The sequence below is a fragment of the Alligator sinensis genome, unplaced genomic scaffold (genome assembly GCF_000455745.1).
Source record: "Alligator sinensis unplaced genomic scaffold, ASM45574v1 scaffold615_1, whole genome shotgun sequence".
NCBI classification, from domain to species: Eukaryota; Metazoa; Chordata; order Crocodylia; family Alligatoridae; genus Alligator; species Alligator sinensis.
The window spans coordinates 449,844-462,786 of NW_005841982.1; the positions used below are offsets into that span (position 1 = coordinate 449,844).

General features: G+C 41.8%; 1 protein-coding gene across 2 annotated transcripts in view; it reads left to right on the forward strand.

Annotated features, from left to right (window-relative positions):
• MAPRE2 (microtubule associated protein RP/EB family member 2) overlaps positions 1–12,943 on the forward strand; it is a 132,510-nt gene that overhangs the window by 885 nt on the left and 118,682 nt on the right. The gene's annotated exons all lie outside the window — the stretch shown is intronic.

Below are 12,943 nucleotides of genomic sequence, written 5' to 3' on the forward strand. Positions count from 1 at the left end.
GTACTTCTGAAATAGGTTGTGCTATCCTGTGTTTGTGGGGGGATTTTCCTGGTAGTTCTGTTTCATGCATGCTCCATCTCTGTGTATTATGGGATATTCCAAACTGAGTAGAAAGACACCCCAAAATATAAAGTGTCAATTCTAATAATATCACCCAGCAGCAGGACCTTTTAAGTAATGCAACATAGTTGGAAGCAATGCAGGCTACTTGGAAAGGTAAGGTAACTAGGCATGTACACAACTGTAATGAGTTTCTCAGCAACATACTATTAATTACCAGTCCCTCATGCTCAGACGACCCATTTCAACCCATGCATCTTGATGGGTAAACATATCTCAACTGAGCTTCTTAGAGCAACTAATCCATTATTCCTGGCCTCTTACTGGCTTCTGACCTCTTGTAGCTGTGAGGTGAGAAATGTTGCTATCTCACTTTCAGCTGAAAAATGTTCTTACATTCTTTCATAGGTACCTTCAAACTGACTTATCCTAGCTAACAACCCCTTCTGTTTTCATATCCTAGCAAAGCCCCAACATCCAGTCCTATTTTCCTAACTCATGAAACTTCCAGTGATAAGCAATCTGTGATTCTAAGCTGAGAGCTTTCCCACCCACTCTTCCTCATCCAAGCTATGAATATTTTCCCATCCACACCCTGAGCAGGTACCTGCACTTGAGTTGATGACATCCACCAACCTGTTAAACTACTAAAACCAAATGATCAAGAAACATCCTGCTCCACCAGGTGCCACTGCTTTGTTTTGGGCAGGGGTTTAGCTCTGGTGTTTTCTAATAACATCTGTTGATTCTCCTGATTTGTTTCTCTGCCCAGCATAAATAAAATAGAACATTTCTATCATAGAGATTTTTTGCAAGAAAGTTTAATAAATCTGGCTAAACACAGCTCCTGACTTATATTTGTACTGAGTTTCCTTTGAGAATACTCTTCTAGTTCTGTCTGTACAGTAAAGAGGCAATTATTTGAACACCAGTTACCTGAACCATTCAGTTATCTGAATGTAAGATGTGCTGCCAACCTATGTGGTGTGCAGTATACCTGGGAACAATGGACACTAAAAGAACGAAGTGAAAAATTAAAATATGCAACAAACTAAAAAAAAGTATATGTCTTGCATATATTAATGTTCATTTAATGCTTGTTTTATTAACTGAACAGTTTGGTTTTTTTATGAATGGGTTTTGGTACCAGTTATTCTGGTTAACTGAAATTCTGCTATATTATGGTACTACCTAGGAACCAAAGTCAGACATCAGGGCCACATTTTACAGATTGGGGTAACAGAGGCGGAGTTACTTGCTTTGGAGACCTTACAATCCAAGTTTAAGACAAAAGAACAGAAAGACAGGCAGCTCAAGCATATGAGGTATATATCAATTTAAAAGCATCTACTGGATAGAGTGAAGTCACCATCTAAGGGGTGACTAAAACAAATGCAACATATCTAAAAATGACTGCAAATAACCTATCTGCATAACCCCAAAGTATCAAGAAACACAAGAAAAAACAGGGCTGGAAGGGATCTCCCTGCTCAAGGCAGTCTCATCCCTATCTAAACAATCTCATTAAGTGTTTGTGAAACCTGCTCTTTAAAATTTCCAGTGCTGAAGACTCCACAACTTCTCTAGGTAATCTGCTCTGGTGCTTAAATACTGTCATGACTAGGCAATTCTTAAAATCGTACTAAATGTCTCTTTTTGGTCAGCATGAGACAGCAATCTCAGCTCACTAGTAGCATAGCTTTATCTTGTGTAGGTATCACTGAAAAGGAGAATTTTAAGGAAAAGGATATTGTTTTGGGAGAAAGCACAGGCTTGCTTGAAAAAGTACCAAGTGGGTAATGATAGCTGGTAACTTTAGACTGATTGCAGGAGGGTGAGCTTTGTTTTGTAGGTGACAGGCAGTGAGAAGAATAATAAATTACTATATTTACTCAGTTCCAAGGTGAGGGTCCTCTTCACTTCCCCTCCCTTAACAGGAGGAGGAAAAAAGCCCCTTGTCTTGGAACTAAATACGAGCCAGCAGGGGGACAAGCAGTTGCTGCCTGTCTGCCCACCCTACCTACAGCCTCTGCCCCCCACCTGTCCCATTCCAGCTCAGACTCTGTTCCCACTGCAGCCCAGGACACTGAGCATGCCAGGGCCCTGCCTGGGCTGCTGCCACCACCACTGCTATAGGCCCCATTTTCACAGCTGTGGTAACTTGATGGTCAAAATACTGAGCTGACTTCTTAAGTGGAAACTGGGTGTGTGTGCTGCACCTTTAAACATCAGGTGACCTGTTTAAGTACTTGCCTATAAAGATACACCTATTTGATGAAAACAGGTCCTTCATATTTCTGGTTTCTGAAAGGTTTCACATCCTAAAGCAATCTCTGGATTCAAGCTTAAGGTTACTTCCAAAAATAAAACCTTTCCCAGTCATCACTCCAGGTCTCCTATATTAATACAAGGATCACTGAACCAGAGAGAGGATTTTTTTGTTTAGTACTGCCTTTGGCCCTTTTTTGGCTTGGTTTCTAGTTTTGTTTTGTTAACTTTGATTGCAGTTCTTATCTACTACTTTTGCAGACAAGTAAATATTTGCATCAGATTGTAGGTAGCTGAAATTCAATCTTGCTGAACTTTATGGAAGAAGTTGCGGCCAAAACTACAAAACAACTAAGACTATTTAGAACCAGTTAAAAAAACAAAACAAAAACATACTTTTTCTAAACCAGCCAGTGACCCAGTCTTCCTGCAAAATGTCCTTCAACCAAAAAGGTCTGCAAAGTATATTTGCCAACCATATGGAAGCCACATCAGTTTAAGTATGTGGTAGTAAGATAAGCATAACCTGCATATTTAGAACAGTATAGCAGCTCTGGAGCAATAAGACCCTTCATTGTGATGCATAGACTATAAATGACACATGAACATGCTGGAAAAACAGACAGAGAAATGTTATGATGCACTTATCAAGTGACAGGGAACTTATTATGTGGGTTATGGAATTGAGGATTTGCTGGGCAACAAGAAATGTTTGTCTCACTGATAGGAGTGGTATCCTTTGTCTTTATTTGAAAGGAACAAGTAGCTACTGGTACTGCTTTTTGTCTGTCAAGACAATAAGTCGCACAGAAGGGCTGGAGGGAATGCTGACTAGTTACAGTATTCCCTACAAACTAATTAAAAACCTTTCAACACCATCTTACATGTTTCTCTTTGTCTTGCAAGTTCATACTATGCTTCATTCAATTCAGTGGGGGAAATAAAAGTGCATAGGTTGGTGGGGTTTGGGTTTTTTTTGGATTTTTTTTTTTAAATCCTTATATTATATCTTAAAAGACATTTCTTCTAATACAGACTTCATTTTCTTCTGCCTTCCTAATTGAGAGCTTTTGTGTGATATTTTGGGGAGACTTTTTTGTAAGTTAAAAACTAAGTCCTCAGTCAGAATCCTTGAAATCATGAAGTTCTCAATGCCTGCCATCATCTATCAAAACTGTGACACTTATTCTACAGACTAGAGATGAAAACTAGTTGATGGCATATAGTGACTTTTCCTGCCACTGAACAAAAAATATGCTAAGGAGGGAAGCCAGTTTGTCTTCAGGAAGGAGATCTGGGGCACAGGAAAGTCCCCATCAACAGAATAAGGAACCAGGAGTTAAAGATGGGACACGTTAAGTTTAAGGGAATTTCATAATGGAGCAAGAGGCTTTGATCAGGGGAAAGAATCAAAGGAGCATGTTTTTTTTTTTTTTTTTTTTTGGTAGCAGGAGGATAGAAGTCCTGATTACTTGCTAAAATCTGAGAGAGCTGGTTATATGAGCATAGAAAGAGGATACTGGACTCATCAGAGAGCTCCAACATATGTCCAAAGAACTCTCCAGAGTGGTTAAGAAAGTGGAGCAGGGAAATATATACTTGTACCTTGATGAGTTTTTTGCCTGGAACATTCTTTTATACTTGCTTTAGCATCCTATGTAAGGACTTTTCACTACCATGCGTTTCTGAAGAGGAAAACTAAGCCCAAGACCCCCAAATTTGGAGCTTTGAGAAAGGGGACACTTAAACCAATGGGGAATGTCATTTGGCCAGTAGTGCTTTTGGAGGTCTATGAAGTGGGCCTGTAAGCCCCAATTTCCAATGGAAGATTAATAATCCCTTTTCCCATAAAGGGATCTGAAAAAGCAAGGGGTGTGTGGTGGGGGGATGTCACACTGCTAAAATCTACCCAGACCAAAGCAAGCTTAAGAGAATATGGGTTCCAGTGAGGTGACACACAGCTCGGCAGGCTGGTGAGTGTCCAGGTGGAAGAACTCAGTCAGGGCTGTGTGTGAGGGACTTTGTGAAGTGCTTGCTATAAAAGTTTTCAGTCTAAGCAGTCAGCACCTACTCGCAGCATTTGTCACTTGTAGACTGCTCATGACTTCGGCATTACATTAAAAATGGATTGACCAGAGTATTTCATGAAAATCAGTTGTCTGATTAAAATTAAATTGGGCTACTTGGTAGAATTTAATGCAAACCATTTCACTCTATAGGCTCTTAAGAGACACCATCAAAGTGAGGGCTGTACACTTGTGGATGATCACAAGCAGCATATCATCAGTAGCTTAACTAGATTGGAGTGAGTGGGGGGGATGGGACGGGATTCCCCCTCTACTAAGAGCCTTTGCTGTGACAGTGACAGCCCTGCACTGCCCCTGCCTGGCTGTAGGAGCCAGGAAGGGCAGGACTGCACCAAGCTTGTATCTGGGGGGTGGGGAGTGAGCAGAATGGCAAGGTAAGCCTTCCCTTCCCCGCACCCATGTCAGTCTGTTTCCCTTCCCTCCCATGCAGTAGCTAGCCTGCCCCCCCACCACATCCCTGGGTGCTCAATGAGCTGGCTATGCCTTTGCATATCCTAGTTTGGAGAGTTACAAAAGGCAAGGGGTTACAGGGATTTATAGAATGTTATACTTATCCCTCTTCTGTAAATATACAAACTATTTCCAGAGTCAGATTCTTACCTAGCAGTGTCACCAGATGGCTGTACTTAATGCATATGACATGAACATTTATGTCCCGGCATTCATTGCTTACTGGGCGTACTAAAGAAATGTGGAGTTTTGCTTTTCAAAATTCTATACAATCTTTTAAGAGAAACAACAAGTTGGGTTTCTGAAATTAATGATCTCTTAACTTATCTGAAAGCTACTGTTAAATCAATGTAGATGTCGCATATGCCATTCATAAGCAAAGAAGATCTAACTCTGCAAACAAGGATCCTATGTTGGAATGGCCAGATTAAGCCAGGGCCTTTGTGTTTAGAGAAGACACAGTGGTATTTTTGTGAAGGAAAAGTGTGCTTCTTAACCATAACTTTTTAGTTAGAGGTGAGGCTTCTAGGGTTTAATGTCAACTCATTCAGAATCTCTCAGTATTTTCATATTTAGAAAATTCAATGTCTATGTGTCATGTGAAAACAACTGGCAAAGTGAATGCTGACAAAAGTATAAGTGTTTTGACACAAAGGTCTTGAAAGCCTGACGGCTTACAGTGACAAGGAGACAAACTAACATGTTGAGGCAAAATGATGGCATTGGCACTATCTGAATGGGTGTAAAGCATCAAGGATTTGTTTGATTAAGCTGCCAGATATTTCCACTCAAGAGGAAACTGTGACACACCCTTAGAAAGGGTTGCCATTAAGACTTCAGCTGTCTGAACACAAACTAAATGTCTACTGGGCCAGGAACTACAATTCTATAGGAACTACAATTCCTATCCCTAGAAATATTGCATAAAATTGGCCCTTTGCCTCATCTTGTTAACTACAAGATGTATTTATTTGTAACGTAGTTTATGTTCCAGGGTTCCAATACCCTTTGGGAGATGTTGGATTCCTGTTGACTCATCATGACTGGTGTGGCTTGTTGTTTCCACCATAGGTAGAAGGGAGGCGAGTGACTGAGCAGAATGAACAGTCTATGATGGAGCAATCTTGGGGGGGGGAAATGTAGGCCAAGGCTTTTGTTTTGCTTAACTTTTAATTCAATTAAGCCATGCCCCCAAAAAGGAGACAATTTTAAACTTAATACGATACATCTGTGCAACTTGCTTATCTGTTTTTGCATGCTGTTGAGCTGTCCAAAGACATTTTTATGGAGACTTAAAAATTACAATGTTGCTCAAGATTTGAGGTGGAACACCTCATTAAAGAACGTGCCATAACAAATGAGTAATGCTTAAAAGATAAAGTTTTCTAATACAAATAAACATATAGGAAACAAGGGGCTCCAAGTCAAGGCCTTTATGCTCATACATAGACATGTTTAGTAAACACTGTGTATACATGGCTATATGTACAACAGTTTACTAAAATTGTTATCTTGAAAGGAGTTAATGGCTTCCGTCATGGTAGCTCTGGATCCAAGACCAATTGGAGAGCTTTATGAAGTCAACAAGTGTGCCAGCATCCTTTCAGGCTCAGTAGAGTGCAGTTAAGGATCTTAATTGTTTAAAAACACAGCTGAAGATATGGGGGCTACCACTCAAGCCATTAGGCTGCACAGGAGATCCAAGCTAACACATGCATCTGGGCTTACCTGGTTGCTGTTGCAGGGACTAGGTTTATAGGATATCTGCTGTAGTCCGTGTCTTGGGTAAGGAGCCAAGAGAAGCTGACTATGTAATTCTGAGAGGAAACAGAGGGGTGAATCTTTGGGTGCAGAGTTTGCTGAAGTGGCAGACTAGTGGATATGAACAAGGAAGCTGTCTGTTGCTCTTTTTTTTTTTTTCCTGCTGTTTTCAGGGAAACTAGACTCTCTAAACCAGTGATTCTCAACCAGGGTGCTGGGCAGATAAGTTCAAGTCAGGCTTGTCCCTGCCTGGCTGTTCCCCACACCCACTGCCTGGCCCTTCTGCAGGGAGGTAAGCACTGCATATATAAAGTAGATATTGAAGTTGGGTGCCAGTCAGTTCACAACTTGTTATGGATGGGTTTCTCCAATGAGGGGTACCTTAATTTCAAAAAGGTTGAGACACTGCTCTAAAATAAATGAGAAAACAGCAAATATACTTGAATCATATAATAAATTTCTCTACCATGTAGGACTCAGTTTTGTCTAGCCATTCAGGGAAAAGGACTAACTTTGTTTCTTAGATGTGAAAAACAGGCAAGGTATAAAAGTTGTTAACTCTCTAGGGAAGCCTGTGAGAGACAGGTGCAGTGGTAAAATTTTTGCTTTTTCTGAATTTTCATTTTTTATCTTTCCTGTTTTTGTTTCTATTATTTCTCCACTATTGAAAGAACTGCTTATAAAAAAATACCTTTTAAATAACTGGCATAGTGCATGCAGCGATTACCTATTTTTAAGTGGTGACCATATACTTGCTTGCTTTGGCTGGTACAGGATGGGACATCTAGGAAAGGCAGAGGTAGGAGTAATGTCATGGTTGGTGGAGAATGCAGGAACTAATTTTCACAGTGGATTTTAATAAGGCAGTGCTAAGCTCTCTGCATTAAGAACTCATTCAGGGATTTAAATTCAACCTGAAATTTGTAGAATCCTATAGGATTCCCTCTTATTTTCCTTCCCATCCTTTTCCACTCAACAGAGAAGAATTGTGGTGTCTTCAATTTGAGCCTGAGCAGAGCACTGTGGTGCTTCTCTAGAATTCAAATGGTTCAGTTCCCATCAGTTTCTCACTACTGCCACTGTGAGGAAACATAGTTTACAGATGCAGTTCGCAGAGCAAATTTTAAACACCAGCTATTCTCTCCCTCCCCACCCCCCCGCCCCTTGTTGTTTGAATGGACAGTCTTATATCAACCTGTTTCTACTTTATTTACCATTATTAAAGAGATAATGAGGTTGACTATGGTGAAAAGTTGTCCTCACTATCTCTTAATATGATCATATGCTGTTTCTCAGTGTTATACCTGAAGCTGACAAATATATTTAAGTTATGCAAATCTTAGAAGCTGTGCTGATATAATTGAAGGAGGCAGAACAAGGCCTACACATACAAATTTAAAATTCTGCTCTCATAAGTGACTTACATGCTGTAGCTTTCTTCTGGGTTTTTTTTTTTCTCTCTTGTTCCAAGTTCTAAAATAAAAAAAAAGAGCCTTTTTCACCTTTTCTGTCTGCAGTCTTGGTCTGAGATCAGGGAAGCTTGGCTTTTACCTTCTTGCATATCACCAAAAATGTTTTAGTTCTTGGTATGGTCACCATTAGTGGAGTGTCTAAACAATTCCGTCTTCAATGTATTTATCCTCACAACACTGCAGAGGCGGATAACAGCATTTTTTTTATCCATTTTGCAGATGGATACTTTCTCAATTCTCCCAAGATCCGTATCTACAAAGGGACTTGGGCTTCTAATTTCGGCACATATTTGGAATTTAAGCTAAAGTCCAAGAGTAATCCTCCAAACCCCTGTCACCTCTGAGGTTTCTAAGTTTGTGTGTGGTATTTACCTAGTTCATTTCCAAAACTCTTGCTGTCTTTGAAGGGCAGCATGGGTATACCAAGTGCTCTGAAGGTTCCTGTTCTGTAGGTGTACTGAAGACATACCTAACATTCTGACTGGTGAGAGGAGCAATAGGTGTGAGACAGTGGTGCCTTCCTTTTATAAGATCTCTTGGTTGAGTGCTCACTCAAGATGGCAAGACCTCACTGCATTGCCACCCAGGAAAGTACATCAAACCACTTGTGTAAATGTTGTTCTGGGATGAAGGCATGTTCCACTCCTGTTGAAGCTGAGATACTTTGCATAAAATAATTCGGGACTCACTAGGTCAAGGAGAGATGGCATAAAAGCAAGTATGACTAGCCTGGTGATTAGGACGCTCATCTGGGAGAGAGGAGATCTAGGTTCTGGATCCCTGCTCCAAAGGAAGTAAATGATTTTGGGATTAACAGTCCTTGGAGCGGGGGTTATAACCCCAGTCTCCTCTTTTTCAAGTGAGTGTTCCAATCACTGTGTACCTGCCACTTGTAGACTAAAATATTAGAAAAGGTGGACATTAGCACCTCATAATCTGCTTGTGTCTTAACATCACAGGTTACTCCTTTACTTTTGTGAAAGGACAAATATAAGAGAGGGTTTTGGGGCTGTAAAAGGACTGCCCTATAGCAGTACATGTTTGGTCCTTAAGCCCTGGACAGAGGTAAAATGACAAATATTCCCCTCTCCTAACTTTCTCTTGGCTGGTTTATGGCTGCTACCTCTTGTGGATCCCATTCTGTGCAACCACAGCTGCTTCATGCTTAGTATAGGGGTTTTCATCACCTGACACAGAACTGTGTATCTCACTGTTGGAGCCAGGTGCCTAAAAATTAGACCTTGTGATGTTGACCATCATAATACACATGTGGATTTAGCTCAAGGGAACACAAGATAAGTTTGGAACAGTAGGGAACTGGGTCTTAAGTGAATACCATATGACAGAGGGGACAATTATGCCTTGGTATTCCCCAGCTGAAATTGAAGTAGTAGTAGTTGATAAAATCCACATGTTCAAAATATCAGTCTAGTGCTGGACCACAGGACTGTCTTTTTGATGGGTCAGCTGATCAAATGCAGGTCGAAATGTAGATTTGTGGGCAGAATGGTGGTAGCATTCCATGGTTACTTTTTACCGGGACAAACGTGTCTTTTTCTTGTAGTTTTCTCCCTTCTCCCTCCCCCGGCCCTCCAAGCTCTTAACTGTGGAATCTTATTCTTACAGAAACTAATTCTTGAAATTCATTTTATTTTAAATAAATCCCAGTTCTACAGTATACTACAAAGCTGAAGTTAATTAGGGCATTGCATTATGATTAAGCTACCTACTTGAAGACTTAGTGGGTGCATCTACATGTGCATAGTAATACACAGCAATAAACTCCAGTTTATTGAGGTTATCAAACTAGAGTTTGTTTCTGGGAACTACATATACACATGCGCCCAAGATGGCTGCATGTTGAGCTAGGTTGGAGCAGCCCTGGATGGCCGGGGCATAAGGGTGCTTCAGTGTGGGGCTAGCCAGCAGGCAGCCTCTGCACTGAAGCATCCTTGTGCCCCAGCCAGCCCCATCAGCATCTACATGTGTTTCTGAACACCCAAATTCTACAGCAGGATAGTACTTGTAAAAGCAAGTACTAGCTTGCTTCGGAGCCAGTTAGTTTTCTGCGGCCTAATAGGGCCACCTGCGTAGATGCTGAGATGTTTACTGCAGAGCTAATTAGGTGACTCCACAGGAAACTCATGTAGACATGGATGCATAATTTGGCCAATATCTGACTAATGTGTTAGAATTGAAGACCAAGGGTTAGCCTAGACTGGTTCCATAGGCACATAAAAAGGTCCTGGATGAAATACAGGTGCCTAAATTTGAAAGAACAATCCAGATTTTCCCTGTTCCAACAGCCACAACTCACTATGTAACTTAGTTAATTTGGCACCCTTTTTTTTTTTTCGTTGACTCTTTTGGAAGCAGTTCAAGAAAGAAGAGTCTAAGTAATTGAACTGGATCATTTCTGATTATGCTACATTTTACAATCCAGGCAGGTGTTCTAGTCCAAGGGAGACGCAATCTATTAGACTTTCTTAAAGTGCACACAACTCTCACTGACATCATTGAGTTCAAATCAAGAATATGTGTACTTTTGCCAAGTTCTTGCATAATAGCTTAGTGATAAGAGCACTCACTGATGAAGTGAGGAACCTGGATATAGGCTAGGGGTGGGCAATTATTTGGGCTGGAAGATCACTTAGGGAGCTTTGGTGAGCTGTTGTGGGTGCTGTTGCTGCACTGGGCCAAGTCAGCACCCCTTCCATCCCACAGCAGCTCACCAAAACTCCTGAAGTGGCTCTGCCTAAAGCTCAGCCCTGTACCATCACTGCCCAGTGATTCTGGGGTCTCCATGGAGACTGGTCTGGGATCCACACAGGCAGGGCATACTCAGCCAGGCAGATGGGATAAGCCCATGGGTGGGCAGAGACTGACTCCAAGAGTGGGATGGACAGGCAAGGTTAGGGCTGGGGCCAGGGTTGCAGGGCAGTGACAGCATGGGGCCAGGGCTTGGGGCAGATCCACAATCCATTCCCAGCATACCTCTGTCCATGGGGATAGGTCTTGGGGATTTGCAGGCAGCGGATAGTGGCTCTGCCTCAGGTCCTGGCCCCATGCGGTCACCACCCCATTCCCAGATGCCACTCCCTGCCCATCCCATCTGCCCAGCTGAGCACTCCCAGCCTGTCTGGGTCCCAGGCCAGTTTTCATAGAGACCCTGCCCACCTGCTTTGTCCAATGCCTGCAGCAGTGAGTGCAAGGCAGACAGGCCAGGATGTGTGGGCAGCAGGGCTGGATCCAGCAGCAGCCAGAAGGAGCTGGCCACCACCCAGGGCTGTTGGGAAGCAGAGTCCAGCCATCATGCTACCCTAGCTGTACTGTGCCCAGGGGTGGTAGAACCAACCGCAAGGGAGCAGAAGCCAGGTATCACTTTGACTCCAAAATATCGCCAAGTGATTATATTAGCAAAATGAGTTTCTAATATACAGTGGAGACACCCTGTGTTACATTTCTAACTTTTTTTTTTTTTTTGCAGTAGGCCTGTTCTAAATAGAAAGCTAATTCATATCAAAGCTCATGTTTTTTTAAACCTTTGCAAGCCAAAATAAAATAAAGTAATTTTGCTCAAACTTTTTAAAACTTATGGCAGATTAATTTGAGAAACTTTAGTCATAAAAAAAAATAATAATATTGTGAGGCTAAGCATGTAAACAAGGGAGTGTAATGGAAACTGAATAGTCTTAGCTAGAGTAGTTATTACCATCCATCATGTAAGGGGAGCTTATTTCCTTGGGATTGACAAGTTGTTGGGAGGAGCTGACTTGCCACATTCCTTCAACTCTACCTACTCACTAGCCTCCATGTCCCATTCAAATGTTCTGTTTCTTCTATAAGCAATAGAACATTTGACATTAAATATAAAATGAATAACTATTCATATATTTATTAAGTTTAAAATATTGTTTCAGCTCAGTTTCTAAGAAGTAATTCAGCACATTCCTAAATCAAGGTACTGTTTAAATCCCACTGGTCTTGCCTTCTTGTAAGACATGCAAGACATCACAAGGAAAATTTAATCCAGTGTTCAAATGTAATTCCTATGTTTATTAAACAGCACTAATGTGTGATCCAAAAGGGAAATCGGATCAGCTCTACTCACTTTCAAATTAGTTAACCAAACTCTGAGCGTGTATTGCCTCCTGGTAAAAGCTTATCAAAACATACCGAGTTTGTTTTAATCTCTATGCAGAGGCACTACCATGACCTGCTGTTACAGGCAAACGTGCAAAGCAGACACTTGCTTAACAAACAGGCAGACAGTAAGACACGGTGGCACCTTTGAGACTGAGGGAGATATGAGCCTTCCTAGGTAACCAACCTACTTTGTTGGATGCTATGAATACTTAAGAAACAAAGTTAGTGATCACAACCTGGATGTAGAAGCATCCAGTTTGCTCTTGAAGGTGTTCAGTGTAGGCGCTTGAACCACCTCCGGTGGCAGGCTGTTCCAGACCTTGGGGGCTCGGACAGGAAAGAAGTTCTTCCTTATGTCCAGCCTGAAACGGTTTTGTAGTAGTTTATGACCATTCGACCTAGTCGTCATCCCTTGGGGCGCTCTGGTGAACAAACGTTCTCCCATATACTGGTGGTCACCCCTGATAAACTTATAGTTGGCCATCAGATCACCCCTGAGCCTGCGCTTTTCCAGGCTAAAGATCCCCAGGGCTCTCAGCCTGTCATCGTAGGGTCTGCTTCCCTGACCTCTGATCATGCGCGTGGCTCTTCTCTGGACTCTCTCAAGCTTCTCCACATCCTTTTTGAATTGTGGAGCCCAAAACTGGACGCAGTACTCCAGCTGCAGCCTTACTAAGGCCGAGTACAGGGGGAGAATGA